Raw genomic sequence first — 13,582 nt, 5'->3', positions numbered from 1 at the left:
TCTATCGCCTCGTTGTGCACGGGATGACGAATCCCTTCCACCAAGACCTTTTTCTGCCGAAAAGTCAATGAGCGGGAGACCGTTATGTGAAGGGGAGGGGGTGGATCCAATCTGCCGCATTCTCTGGTTCGAACCGACCAAAAGCTCAGAGAAAAGCGCACCCGATTCGCGGAAGGCAAATTTGACTTCCCGCAAAGTTCCGATACCAACAAATCAATTCCTTCGCCCTCCTGGCTTTTATTTAGCGAGAGTGGTGGCCACCACACCCCCTTGCTCGATCCGAGAAATCATTACAAAAAATGATTATTATTATTATTATTATCTTTATTTTCTCCTAAGAGACACCCGCTTACAGCTATTAACCAGGGGGTGCACATTCATATATACAAATATAAGTTATATACATAATTATCTATTTATAATTTATACAAATCAGTCTTTATAAATTATACAATGTCTAAATTATACATTTTCTAAATCATACATTGTCTAATTAATTATATTTTACACATCATTGGCTTATTTTACATGACAGGCAGGTAGAAAGAGAGCACAAGCATAATTTACAATTTTACAATGAATTAGAGAATGTTCACATCTACAGCACTATTTACAGCGAGTTCACAGAAAGACAAGACGTCCAATATCAACATAACAGGAGCACCAGTGCGGAGCAAAAACAGTCCCGACCAGTTCATTCTTATGCATTCCTGCATTCTCTTTTGTTTTCATATGTGGGCATCACTCAACATTTACAGGTGGAGTAGTGCATTTTGAAACACTTCAGTCCTGTATCTCTTCTCTGCGCAAAGCCTTTCTGGGTCTGCTTGAAGCTCGTTGAACATCTTAATGGTGTTCAAAGGAAAAAATCGCTGAAGGCTTCCCAGATGCGTGAGCGCGCTACTGATTGGAGGGGATGAATGATGTTCTATTCGCCCACCTTTGCGTCTTGCGGGGCCCAGTCAGCAGGTAGTCAGTTTTCGGCAAGTCGACTCTCCCGGTCAGCAGTTTTGCAGGCGTGAGGATGTTCTTGGTGACAATAATGTGAGACCAAGGCGTGACATCCAAGTTGGCATATAAAATGGTTCTTGAGATTGTAAATGGCTGCGTAGTGATCCTGTTTAACCATCTCAGCATCCAGTACTCTAAACCCAGGAAAGCCTTGATGGTAGCATCTGGAGCAGAAGACCAAATCTGAGATGCGTAGAGAGGGATGGGGATGACGCATCTTAAAATATATTGTTTAACAAGGTCAGGGTTCCTGATACCTACTAGTTCTTGTCTGGAGGTCCATAGCGCTGCGTAAGTTTTCTTCTTTACATGTCCGAAATGGGGTGTGAAGTTTAGGTTTTCGTCCCATTTCAGACCAAGATCAATATGTGTCCTGACCTTTTTGACCACACTGCCATTTACGCGTATTGATATGTGGTTTTTAAATACCTTGTTGGTGAAAACCATTTGTGCTGTCTTGTGTTCATTTAGTCGGAGCCCCATGCAATTAAGGTATTCTTGCAACTCGGCGATTTTGAAGTTTGCTTCGTTGTTGCATTGTAAAGATGTGTTTTGGTCATTCGAGGTGACGAAATATTTCAAGTCGTCTGCATATACGACAAATTGCTTTTGATTTTGGGTCAGGAAGGGATGCAGTGCTGTTGCGAAGAGAGTAGCAGAGAGGACACCACCTTGTGGGACTCCCCTGTTGACTTGGAAGGTCTCTTTGGAAGTTCCATTTATGGCAGTGATGTGTCTCTCCCTCAAAGAACTCGTTATTATAGCTAATACGTGCCCAGTTATATGGAAATATTCGTACAAGATGATAGTAATAGCCGAGACGGATATTCTGTCGAAAGCGGATGCAACGTCTAAGAAGACAATGTCTAATTGCTGTCTGAAGTTAAGGGAGTGTTGGATTCGAAATAGAGTGTCCATGAGATTGGTGGTAGTAGATCTTTGTGGGATCACTGAATGAAGGTACTCCGGTCTATGCCCGAAGCAGTGATGGTTGATGGTATTTAAAATGGATTTCTCAAATATTTTTTGAAACGAACATCCAATTGCAATAGGCCTGTAGTCTTTGGCGGATTTAGGATTCTTATTTTTGGGAACAGGTTTAACGATGTACGAATTCCATATCTTCGGAAAGTGGTTTTCACTTAAAATTTTGTGGAAAATGTGAAGGAGCAGATCTATGATGTATACACTGCTGATCTTAATCATGAAGAGTGGGAATTTATCAGGCCCAATTGTGGCTTTATTCCTGAGGCTATTCACAGCGGCTTTAACCTCATCTCTAGCGATATTGATCTGAGGCTATAGTTCACGATAGGCCTCTGTCTTCAGTTTGCTAATTGCTTCACGGATTTTCTCTGTGTTGACTTCACTTTCAACTTGATTTTCTGCCAGGGGAGTTCCAAAGGTGGCTTGGGTCCATTCTGAGAAGGTGTGCTCGGGCATTATATCCGTACGCCTTTTCTTGTTATATATCTTTCTTTAAATGTGATCGCACCATGTCATAGTGAGCTTGACGTTTCAATCGAATGAACCGCGCTCTAGCTTCTTTACATCGAATATAATCAGGTGGGTGTTCAGTTTTTTTCCATTTTCTGAACAGTTTTTGCTTCTTTTTAAAAGCATATTTTACTTGTGGACTAAACCAGGAATTTTCTCGATGGGAGATTTTAATGCGTTTTGATGCCCCTCAAGAGCAATAAAGTGAGGGGTATCCGAAAGTGCTTCTAAGGCATCGTCTACGGGGAGTTGGGAGAGATTTTGCCAGTTGAAATTTACGAGTCGTTTCAAAATTACGTCTGGTTTTATATACTTGGTTGAGAAGATAACATCGGCGTTGTTTTCCCTCCTCCAGTTCTCTGTTCTCTTTTTGTCTACAAGCTTGACTTCTCAGGTTGGCTTGGATTGAGACAGGGATGTGATCAAAAGCGAAGCGAGTCGTACTGTGAGGTAATGTGATGTCTAGAGCATTATAGTACACCAGGTCAAGGCGCTGTGTGCCTCTTGTGAGGGGCGTTTCAAGTTGTTTCATCGAGAGGGTTTCCATAGTATCATCCAATTCGCTCTTTGCATCTTTGTGTTTAGGAAGAGGCATTTTCAAATCTTCCATCACGATAGATTCTACATTTGGGTTCAAGTTTGCGACGAGCCAAGTAAGGAGTTCATTTCTGGCTTCGCTGTCATGGTTGGGTGGAAGGTATATAATACAAATTTGTACATTCTTTGTACCTTCTCTGAAGGTTGCTGAGACGGCTTCAAAATTTTCCGCGTATGACTCTTGGTTTTTAATTACAGAGAAATTATTCGTATAGAGTATCATTACTCCTCCTCCTCTTTTGTTTTCTCTTCCTCTTGTAACACATTTAAAGCCAAAATTGTCAGCCAGAGCATCTAGCTGTCTATTATTATGAAGCCAGGTTTCTGTCAGGCAGATGAATTCATATTCGGAGCTTAATAGAAGGTTCTGCAAAGTGTGAAGTTTATTGGTTATGCTGCGCACATTTTGAAGGTAAAGAGAGACTCGCATATTTTCTTTCGAGTCTGATGACGAATTCCTTAATTGCTACTGCGCTACCCTAGTTGAGGGCCTCGAAGCACGTTCCCTGAAGCGTTTAACCAGGGTGCCAGTGGGCCAAATGGTTTTGTCTAGTAATCGTGCTTCACAATTAATAGGGCATGAGATAGTGAAGGAGGAACATGCTGGATGTCTTGTTCGTACTTGTCGTACTTCCACGTCAATACCCATCCCCTCTACGCACATTTCTTTAATGACGCTCGGTGTGATACTGGGTTCAATCCGCGAGACAAATAGCTTTCCTCTTGTTTGAACTGAGGTGATGCTGTATCTTTCTGCAAGACAAGGGTGATAATCAGATGGCTGGAGTGTTGGAGGATGATCAGTAGGATCGCCATTTGTCCGTATGGCATGTTGTTGCTGATGGGCATTTAGGTGAGGGGGGTCCTTTTTAGTGGAATTTTGAGGGGCCGATTTTGTCGGCAGAGAAACAACCTGAGCAAAAGTAGGTTTCTGGTTCATGTTTGGCTCCGATGGAGGGGTTGATTTCTTTTTATTGCCGTCTTGGTTTGCAGAAGAAGTAGAGCTGGGGATAGCGGTCGCTGGACCGTTTTCCGACCTGTGCATTTGTGCATACCTTTTATTGGAGGATTGGTTTTTTGAATTATCAAAATTTTGAGGAGGTGGCTGCTCTTTGCAGGGATCAGCATCTTGCAGCTCTGCCATAAATTTGAGGGTAGTCGTCCGTTGTGATTTAATGTGCGAGTTCTCCATCGGTTTCCCTCTTGCAACTTTCGAGGTGCCAGCTGGGCAAGCCTGTGGGTTTTCGAGTATCGGGATATTTCGTCCGATTGTTCCGTTAATTGCACGTAGTTGAGTTAGGACTGTGTCTAATTTATCATCAATTGATTTCTGTTTGGCTATTAAAGTTCTATTCTGTTCATGCAGTTCATGGTTTTCTTCTTTGATTCCTTGCAGAGTTTTGTGGATTGGAAGAAGGAGTTCCTCGAGTAACTCTTTTAGCATTTGAGACTCATGCTTAAAGTAATCCTGACCTGTTTGTCTTTCTTGATCATTCCGAGCCCCACTACAGCCTATTTCTTTAATGTAGTCAAGAGTATCATTTCCATCTTCATATGTTTTCTTGTGCGCGCAATCGTCTGGGCATGCGTCACAACCTAAGATATCAATTAATGAGCCACTAATGTTCCCGTTCAGCTCCGTTACTGCGAGGTTGTCGGAAACCTGTGGGGAAGGTTCCTCAGTTTCTGAGTCATCGTTGTCTATGACGTGAGATTCTGCTGCATTTATTTCTTCCCGTTGTTCTGCGCTATTGTTCTCGTTGTGAGACCCGCATTTTGAGCAAAGGAACTTCTTTCATCTGCTTTGATTTAAGCGCACGATGTCAACTTGGGAACAGCAGCTCCCAATGACGCTGCCACATCGCGAGCATTTAATGGCGTATTTATTTACAACGTTACAAATGCCGCATACTTGCTCCGTCATATCAGATGGTTTCTTTTCCATATTTCTAACGATTGGGACCGTAGAAGCGTTACTTATATGTTTTACTTAAATCTGGAGCGTTGGCCAGATATTTCACTTATTTCTCGATGAAAGGTGCGGTAGTGGGGAGAGCTATACACTCCACACCCAGTTACGGTTTAATTGGAGCCTTTAATGTAAGGAGCGACCTTGAGAGAGGATTAGTGGTGGGGAAAGCTGAGTAGTTGAACTTTCCGCAGACAAGAAAACTTATCTATACCTGTACCACATATAGCATGCATGAGACCAAAAAACAATAATCATAATTTACCTGACTGTGCATTTCTTCCTTAGTTGGTATATTTAGATAGAGGCACTTCTGAACTTTCGATTAATACTAAATATAGCTAGTGCATGACTCATAATTAAACTGAAAATATCAAAAAATACGGAGCACGATAATCACACTGTTGTCATCTCCGCCACCTAGCGGAAAATCCCCCAAATAAATAAATTTTCTGTTTATACTCCGGGACGACCAAACGGTCAGAGGAGTTCACAAGATATACAGAATACAAGAAACAGCACCGTATTCAGCAGTCACGGGCTTGAACGCCGGTCACTCAAGGCACGTGTACTTATGCACCCGCGCGCCTGACCACTAGGCTATGACGGCCTTAGGCCGTCGTAGCCTAGTGGCCACTAGGCTACGATAGTTTTGTTGCAGGAAAATGTCAACTGCGTTAACACAATTTTTAAAATGTAATTTTGAATTTTTTTGTAAAATTTTTTAGCTTTTTTTAGTAGTTATTTTGGAATTTAGTTTTATAGAATTCATTTCTGTAAAGGGAATCGTGTCCTTTGTACAATGTTACGAAAAAACAACCGCATTATCTCTTTTTCTCTCTATTATACTTTAAAAAGGTTTTCCTCCCGCCGATATTTCTCCAAGCCAATGGGAGAAGAGGGCGAACAAAATGCAATTAATTATTGACAACTGCCTCCTTAACGTTCACCAACCTCGTGCATGTGCTTCCCCGTCTAATGTTCCATTGTAACGTTTTTTTGTATATTAATCAAGATTTTGTAAATACTTTAGTTAAATATTTTAGTCCCGCTGTTTCTGACGCCACACTATTCCTCATGCATTATGGGACCAACAGGCTTTTGGCTAAAATCTATTATTTGGGTAACACCTGTCTCTGTGCACTGGGCGTGGTCGTACAACCAAATGACTGTACGGTCGAGTTCCGCGATTGGCTGATTATTTTGTGAATGAGTTTTTTTTTTTTTATTGTTTTGTTTCGTCCTGGAGAGGGGGAGGAGGGCGTGCTTAGCTTAGGTAGGGTGTTTATTCGGCCATCCCACGGTTTTAAAATCGGAAAACGAATTCCCGATTTTAAAACAGCGGCAAGTTGGGGGGGGGATAAACACCCTACGCATGTCACCCTAGGAGGAAAGGGGCGGGTCTAAACAGTGAGCAGCACTTACCAATCAGTGCCTTCTTCCCGACTTTTAGTCGAAGTATGGAGTGGTACCAAAGATCTGAATTTTTACCAGGCCTTTTCCCAAGTGACCTATATAAATGCAGTTATATATATATATATTTTTATTTTTATTTATTTATTAAATCTGTTTGTTGCTCTACTCAAGAGCAACCCCCTGGACAACGGTAAGCTGGGGGGGGGGGGTGATATATGTTGTTTATTTGGTTTTTACGAACATTAGCAACTAAGGCCATATTGCTCCGGGATATGCAGTGGTCATTCCCTGACCTTTCCGCATCCTCCGTATTTGGTGGTGACGGGCTTGAACCCCGGTCTAATCAAGAAGCGTGTCCTACGCACTGCTGCTACTTCCCACGTGGCTACGGAGGCACGTGGGGGGTGATATATAATATCTTTATTGCAATCAGAGAATTTTACATGTATGCCTGATGTAATGCCCATAACTGCAAAAATGCTAGGGGTTTATATACATTCAGAGGTTAAATTCAGAGGTAAATATTACGTAGTGATATTCGTTCGACTTTGAGAATGCCGGGCTCTACAAATGCACAGGTAAATAATTACATAAGATCATTTCCTGATTAGATATCGATCAGTGCGTTCCGACAGGCGTGTCTTTTACGAAGAAAAGATTCGACTTACTCCGTCATACCTCTACATATTACGTTTAAAAACGTGCGCTGGGGTTGGCGAGCAGGGTACGCGGTCCCCTAGTTATTATTATTACGCAGTGGTGGTAATGCAAGTGTTTCAGGCATCCGTTGCTGCCGAAAATTGCACAAAACTGGCAGCCTGAGGGTGTGTGTGCATTCACGCTCAGTTACAAAGGTTTCGCCCCTGAACTCTCAGCCGAATGATTTCTGTGTTGTGTGACGTCACCAGATGATTGTTGAGTCACATCGGCACTACAGTCCGCGAGCTGCTTTTTAGTATCGATGGTTCGTTGAATCGCATCGTGTTGCGTTGATGGACGGAAGTGAAGAGAAAGGTCACACGCCGTAGCTCCTGTTATGGGGTGGGTTGTGTCCCTGCCTTTTCATTAGTCCGTTAGCTAATTTGCAGAATGACCTTGCCATCCGTCACTCAAGGACACCGCAACAGTCAGAGTTTCTTTGGCGTCGTGCAAATAAATTGCGAGAATTAGTTCATAAAAGGGAAAGGGGTCATCCTTCCAACATCGTCGGAGTCATTGAGAAGCCTTCCCTCCCGCATTGAAAGGGCTGACTCGAGTCCGGTGCCGGTTCTCATCGGACTGGCCATCGACAGGGTTTTGTAGCAGTTTTGTTCGTAGGCATTATAAGACCCCTTTGCTGGCGTGGAATCTCTTCTGGGTCTGGGGAAGTGTGTGGGGGGACAGGACTTGAGTTTGTTATGGGGTCTCTCTCTCTCTCTCATTTGCCAGATTATGCGAAGTAAATGGATGGTTTCGCCGTTCATTAGCGTTCTTGGCTCACGTAACGCGCTACTTGAATTTGAGTGGGTGGGTGGGCAGGGAAGGGGTGGGCGGCTTCGCATAAAACCATGTGTAGCGGAGCAGCAGCAACAGCTTAGAGCGGGCAGAGAATGCCAAAGGATGGCTTCGCACCAATAATTCGCCGCAGTTTCCAAGTCCGACCGAAACGAGATCAAAAATAAACTGCACGAATTGCACGGGACAGATCACGACCCCAGCTTCCGAAAATACCGTCTTTAATTCATCCCCTCCCTCTTAATTGGCACCGTACTTTTTACGACTTCCTGCGGTGCCAACAAGGGTGCCACCGTAATCTAAAAAACAAGTTTTAAAAACTGTTCTTCCAGTGGTTCTTTTCTACTGGTTTTTGAAGACTTCTAATTATTCTCTTTTTCCCGAGAATCTTAATTGGTGTATGATTTGGAATTCCGGTGACAGTCCACAGGTAAGCAAATGGAGTATTTTCACTTTCAAAAGTTCACGTTGCGAAAAACGCCTTTCATTAAGTTCATTGAGTTTTCAAGTATGTTCTGGTTCATCTCTAACATGGTCACAAATCTAGATGTCACTCGAGACCACACAAGGCCACTAGGTATAACTGCATAAGTTTCAGAGGAAGTTATGCTTGTAAATTATGTTTACATCCAGTTCCTTAGTTTTTAATTTCGGGTATAACCCCCAGAACCAAGCAACACTGTTTAGAGGATCCTGTTAACACCCGAGAGTCCCTGTATATCCTCCCATTAGAGTTCTATCCAAGCATCCAATCTACGACTTCCAACCAGCTGAGAAACATATTCTTAGTACATGTTTCTTTAATAATTCACATGTACATCCTACATCTAATTTCCTCGAGGGTGAAGGGATCTTATTTCTAGTCTTCTTTTAAAAACAGTCGCTGAAAATGTCTGTAAAGCATTAAAATTCCTACTGCTTTCGACCAAAGGACTTACGTTATCCTCTGTAAGATCCGGTACACGTCTAAACAAGTGTAGACGTGCCTGAAGATACTGTGGGCAGTCGAATAAAGCGTGAGACCAAGGTTCCACACCCCCACAAGTGCCGCAAGGGTCTGGCTGAAGTCTACGTTCATGTAACTTGGCTCTGAGGGAGCAAGCCATGTCCAGTTAATAAGTACTATACGTTGTATTCATCGAAGGAGCAAACCAAGGATTTATTTCCTCGGAGGCAGTAAAGTCTACTTTGGTTATAAATTGCCTGTTCCATGTTCGCTGGCATTGCACCGATCCTGCCACACGGACGTCAGATGTTCCCACAATCTTTTCTTCTCTTGTTTGACCTCGTTCGCTGGATCACATGTTATTCGCATTAGTTCCGAAGCCGACTGTCATCCCCTTGACTACGATATACTGATCCAGGACAATGGTTCCTGCTAAGACTAGTACTGCGTTGTTTCTTGTAGTTCTAAGGTTTTAGTTTTAGCCCAGAAGTCCGGTTCCGAAATGATGCCGACCATCATTTCGATGGCAAAGACGAGTCTTCTCTCGTGAATGATGGCAGGAAGACGTCTGATGTTTAGAGCTGCCGCCATCTGGGTGGTCCTTGGTGCAGGAGGAAGCTGGAATTTCCATATGGCCCACTTCAATGGCCAAAATTCGCCTGCAAAAATCCGTCTTAGATGCATTTCGGCAGTTGATGTCCAGACTTCTGCTCCATAAATAATGACCGGATAGACACGTCTTAATATACCTGCACCCAACGGCCTGGCCATGGACATGCATAAGTTGTTGCTTAAGCATCCTCCGGAGTGGACAGAACTTTATTTGCAGGTGGTCTATGTGTAGTAGAAAGGAGAGCTTCTGGTCAAAAATAACGCCCAGGTCTGTGTGTTGCTGAACAGCAGAAATCGCGGATCCTCTTATATTGGGTTGCACCATTGTTGGGTTGCGTTTGAGCGAGAAAGTCAACTGTTTCGACTTCTTAGAATTGATGTGAAGGCCGAAACCGGAGAGGAAGGCCTCGAGCTAATAGATTTTCTGTACGATTAAGACATTTGTGTAGTCAGCAGTGTCTCCAGGGTTCAGATGCAGTTAACAGCTTTATATCATCAGCGAAGATGATAATATCAGTTCGGCCCGTCACGAAAGGCAGAAGAACAGCTGAGAACAAAATACCAGAGAGGACCCCACCTTGTGGAACTCCAGCTGTAATAGTTCTGGTGTAGCGCCGATTAGCATCGCGCACAATGATAGTCCTGTTGTCAAGCATTGTCTGAATGAACCAGAGCACGTCTCCTCCAATGAGGTAATACTCACGTGGTAGCCTTGCCAACGCGTGAACGGATTCGGAATCAAATGCTGCCTGGACGTCGATGTAAGTAACGGTGATTTCCGAACGGTGCTCAAATGCCTCGAGGATCTTGGTGACTACATTTGTAGCGGTGGATCTTCAATTCCGTTGGCACCTGATGCAGTCGTAGTGCTAAGCTATTCATTGCGTCGATCAGCTGGTATTTGGTGAGGTGAACTGAATTTAAGGGGTCTGTCGAAATCGGATTGATTGGGAATTCCATTAGTGTAGTGGATTCTAGCTAAGCAGCGAACCTAGTTATGGTCGAGCCAACTGCCCATTTTGAGTGAGCCGATGGCGTCCTCTGATTGGATTTTATGAAAGGGCTTCCACTTTATATTAAGTGAATAAAATTTTCTAAACAATGTCATTATTTTGAATATCAAATCTTTTGTATAAAATTGTACGCTGTATTCAAAATATATATATTTGTACACCCTCCTAGCCCACTGGCTGTTCAGGGGGTGAACCTAAGGTTAATAAACAGATGATAATAATCATCTTTATGGGAGCTTCTACATGAAGTTTAACTGCCTCCCTCTAAAAAGCTCCTAATAAAAAGCGCCCTAGCTCGGGAGAAGGACGTTCTGTCCGAGGGTGAGCAGGAGTTTTTCCACTTTTGTGCAAATTCTGTTTAACGTGGAAACTTTGAGAGATTTTTGGATTCCACCAGGCCTTTGAATGCTCTGTGATGGTTAGTTTGTTCGTTGCAGCATAGAGAGAAACAGTGGCTATCCATCTTGTCATCAGGTTAATCCCGAGTTCAGGGTCGCATTCCTCAAGGACTCCCCCTTCTTTCCCTGGTGGGGCTTGCTCCACTGACGCTCCTGGGATCGCCTTCTCTTTCGTTCCCATATTTCTACCTGTTTCCCCCACCCCATCTTCAGTCTCCTCCCACTCTACCTTTACCGACCGTGAATGTCCCAACTGCAACTTAACTTCAATGTGAAAAATTAACCTAACCTTCATTTAAAACGGATTTCGACCTTACCTGTACCTGTACCGTCTACCCCATTTTTTTTTTTTTTTTTGTACTTTAATTTTTTTTTTTAGGCCCTACCCACTGAAATCTCAGGAAATTAGTTGGCAGGTCCTGCCAAAGTAAATAATTGTAATACTGGTGTACCTGGTCTGCCTCCACGCGGCCAAGTGTGGGCAACGTTGGGCCTCAGTAGGGGTCCAGCGGCTAAATGACCAGATGAACAACGGTACACGACAGTACACATGTACAAAATCCATACATTTTTAAATCTCTGGCCTCAACAGTGTTGTTTCACATGACAATGTATACTGCGCGGAGATGGGGGGAATCCCTCGTGCCGTTTGACACGAATACACTTTACACTTACTCCTCAAGAACATCCCATGGGATTGCCTGGGCTGCATAAACACACCTTTCAGGATAGAGGTATTTGGGGGCTGTAATTGTTTTGGCTGTGACTTTCCTCCTGCCAGAAGTTATGGGCATTTCTATTTGCACAATTTGCTGACGCGAACGCCAGGTCCAATGTGGTTTCTCTCCTCGTGGGTGGTGTATTCACCAGTTTAAGGCGTAATATGTCTAGACGCTGAGTCATTCTTCTCTTGAGGCTCTCCAGGGTATTCGGGAGATTGAAATCCCCACACACGACGTGCTTCAGTGATGAATGGAGATGGTTGAGCAGACAATTGAGGAGTTCATCAACTACTTGTGCGTTTGAAACTGGTGAGATATACACTGCGACAATGTCGAGAGTAACCTTCTGGCTGTCGTTGTTTTTAGATTTCAGTGTGACGAGAACTGCTTGGAAAGAATCAGACTGGCTTGATGCTGAGTGGAGAATATAAAATACCTGCTCATTGAAAAAAATTGCAACTCCTCCCCTGCGGTTTCCTCTAGACGTGCGCACCATCTGGTATCTTGCAGGCCAAGTAGAGGAAAGTGTTACTTTTATTATTATTATTATTATTATCTGTTTATTTCTCTTTCGAGACACCCATAGACAGCACGTGGCTAGAGGGTGTGGTTACATTATAGTATTTACAAGCATGTTTACATGAACTTATTTACAAAATCTGGAAATGCAAAAACACAGAATATGTGGTTAATGAATTAATTGTTAAGTTGGTTTAATTAATTGCAAATGGTTCTTCATTGGGGTCAAGCCAGGTTTCTACGAAGCAAACCACGTCATTGAACTGGACAGCAAGAGCTCCTCAACTTCATTCAATTTGTTCCTCATGGATCGCACATTTTGAAATAGGAGTTGGAATGAAGCTGTTCTCTTGACCTTAACGAGGGACGTACGCTGTCTGATCGGTCTGTGATACGTCGCTGCTTTTTCGATATGTTGAAACCATGACAGGGATCGCAAAATTCGGAGACAGAGATGGAGATTTTGAGTATAAGGTATGTTAGTGTCTAACGGCTCCTGGAATTTCTCCCATCTCCGCGGGTGTACATTGTATCGGGGCCAGAGATTTGAAGTGTGTGGGGGTCATGTGCTGTGTATTGTGTTGTGCCCTTTGTTCCTCCGGTCTATTAGCCGCCGAGCCCCTAGTGGGACCCGACGTTACCACACCATGCCACGGGGAGGCTGACCGGGTGTACCACTGTAGCTAGAGTACTCTGGCGGGTCCTGCCACCTACTTTCCTGGGTTTTCAGCGGCTAGGACCAGATTTGAGAATGAGATGATCGCTGTTTCTTGAGCAACGGTTGTAATTTTAACAGAGCGTAGGGTTGTTCGCTGATAACGTGCTCTAGGGCCAAATAGGTTGGGCAGTAATTGATGTTTTTAGATTTAGACCTGTGGGGCATATATATATAAGTAATTAATTCTTGGCTCCCCCTTTTCTTCTTTCGCCTCTTATGAGAACCTCTTATCCTATTTAATTTCTAAAGTTCGCCGCTAAATATTATTAATACCCCTCATTGCTATGCGCTAAGATCACTAGAGGGCGTGTGTGCTAAACTGTTTTAAACTAATTATTTCTCAGCTAACTACATGTCAGTACGAGGGCGCTGACACCCGCTATCTACGTATATAAATCAACACCCGCTCTACAACGTGGCTTTTTCTTGTGTTTCTTCTTCGTGGTATGTCTGCTTCTCTCGTTATACCACGCTGTAAGTATCTAGGAACTAGCCTTTCCTGTCCACTTCTTTTCCATAATATATTTTACTTTATTTTATTTTATACATTATCCAAATTTTGCTGCATTATACTATTGATATACCAGGATCTCTTGCTATAAGGGACGGGAAGTTACGCCCCCGGTATTATCCGACGTACAATTGCATTATTACCTTTTCCTTTACTTTA

General features: G+C 43.3%; 1 protein-coding gene across 2 annotated transcripts in view; it reads left to right on the top strand.

Moving 5' to 3' along the window:
- The window catches only part of dnc (phosphodiesterase dunce), a 546,492-nt gene that overhangs the window by 235,928 nt on the left and 296,982 nt on the right, over nucleotides 1-13,582 (top strand). The window lies entirely within an intron of this gene.

This window comes from Mastigoproctus giganteus, chromosome 5, assembly GCF_048544385.1.
Source record: "Mastigoproctus giganteus isolate SK-2022 chromosome 5, ASM4854438v1, whole genome shotgun sequence".
Taxonomy (NCBI): Eukaryota; Metazoa; Arthropoda; class Arachnida; order Uropygi; family Thelyphonidae; genus Mastigoproctus; species Mastigoproctus giganteus.
Note: the sequence above shows the minus strand (reverse complement) of the source record. Positions and strands in the feature narration are given on the sequence as shown.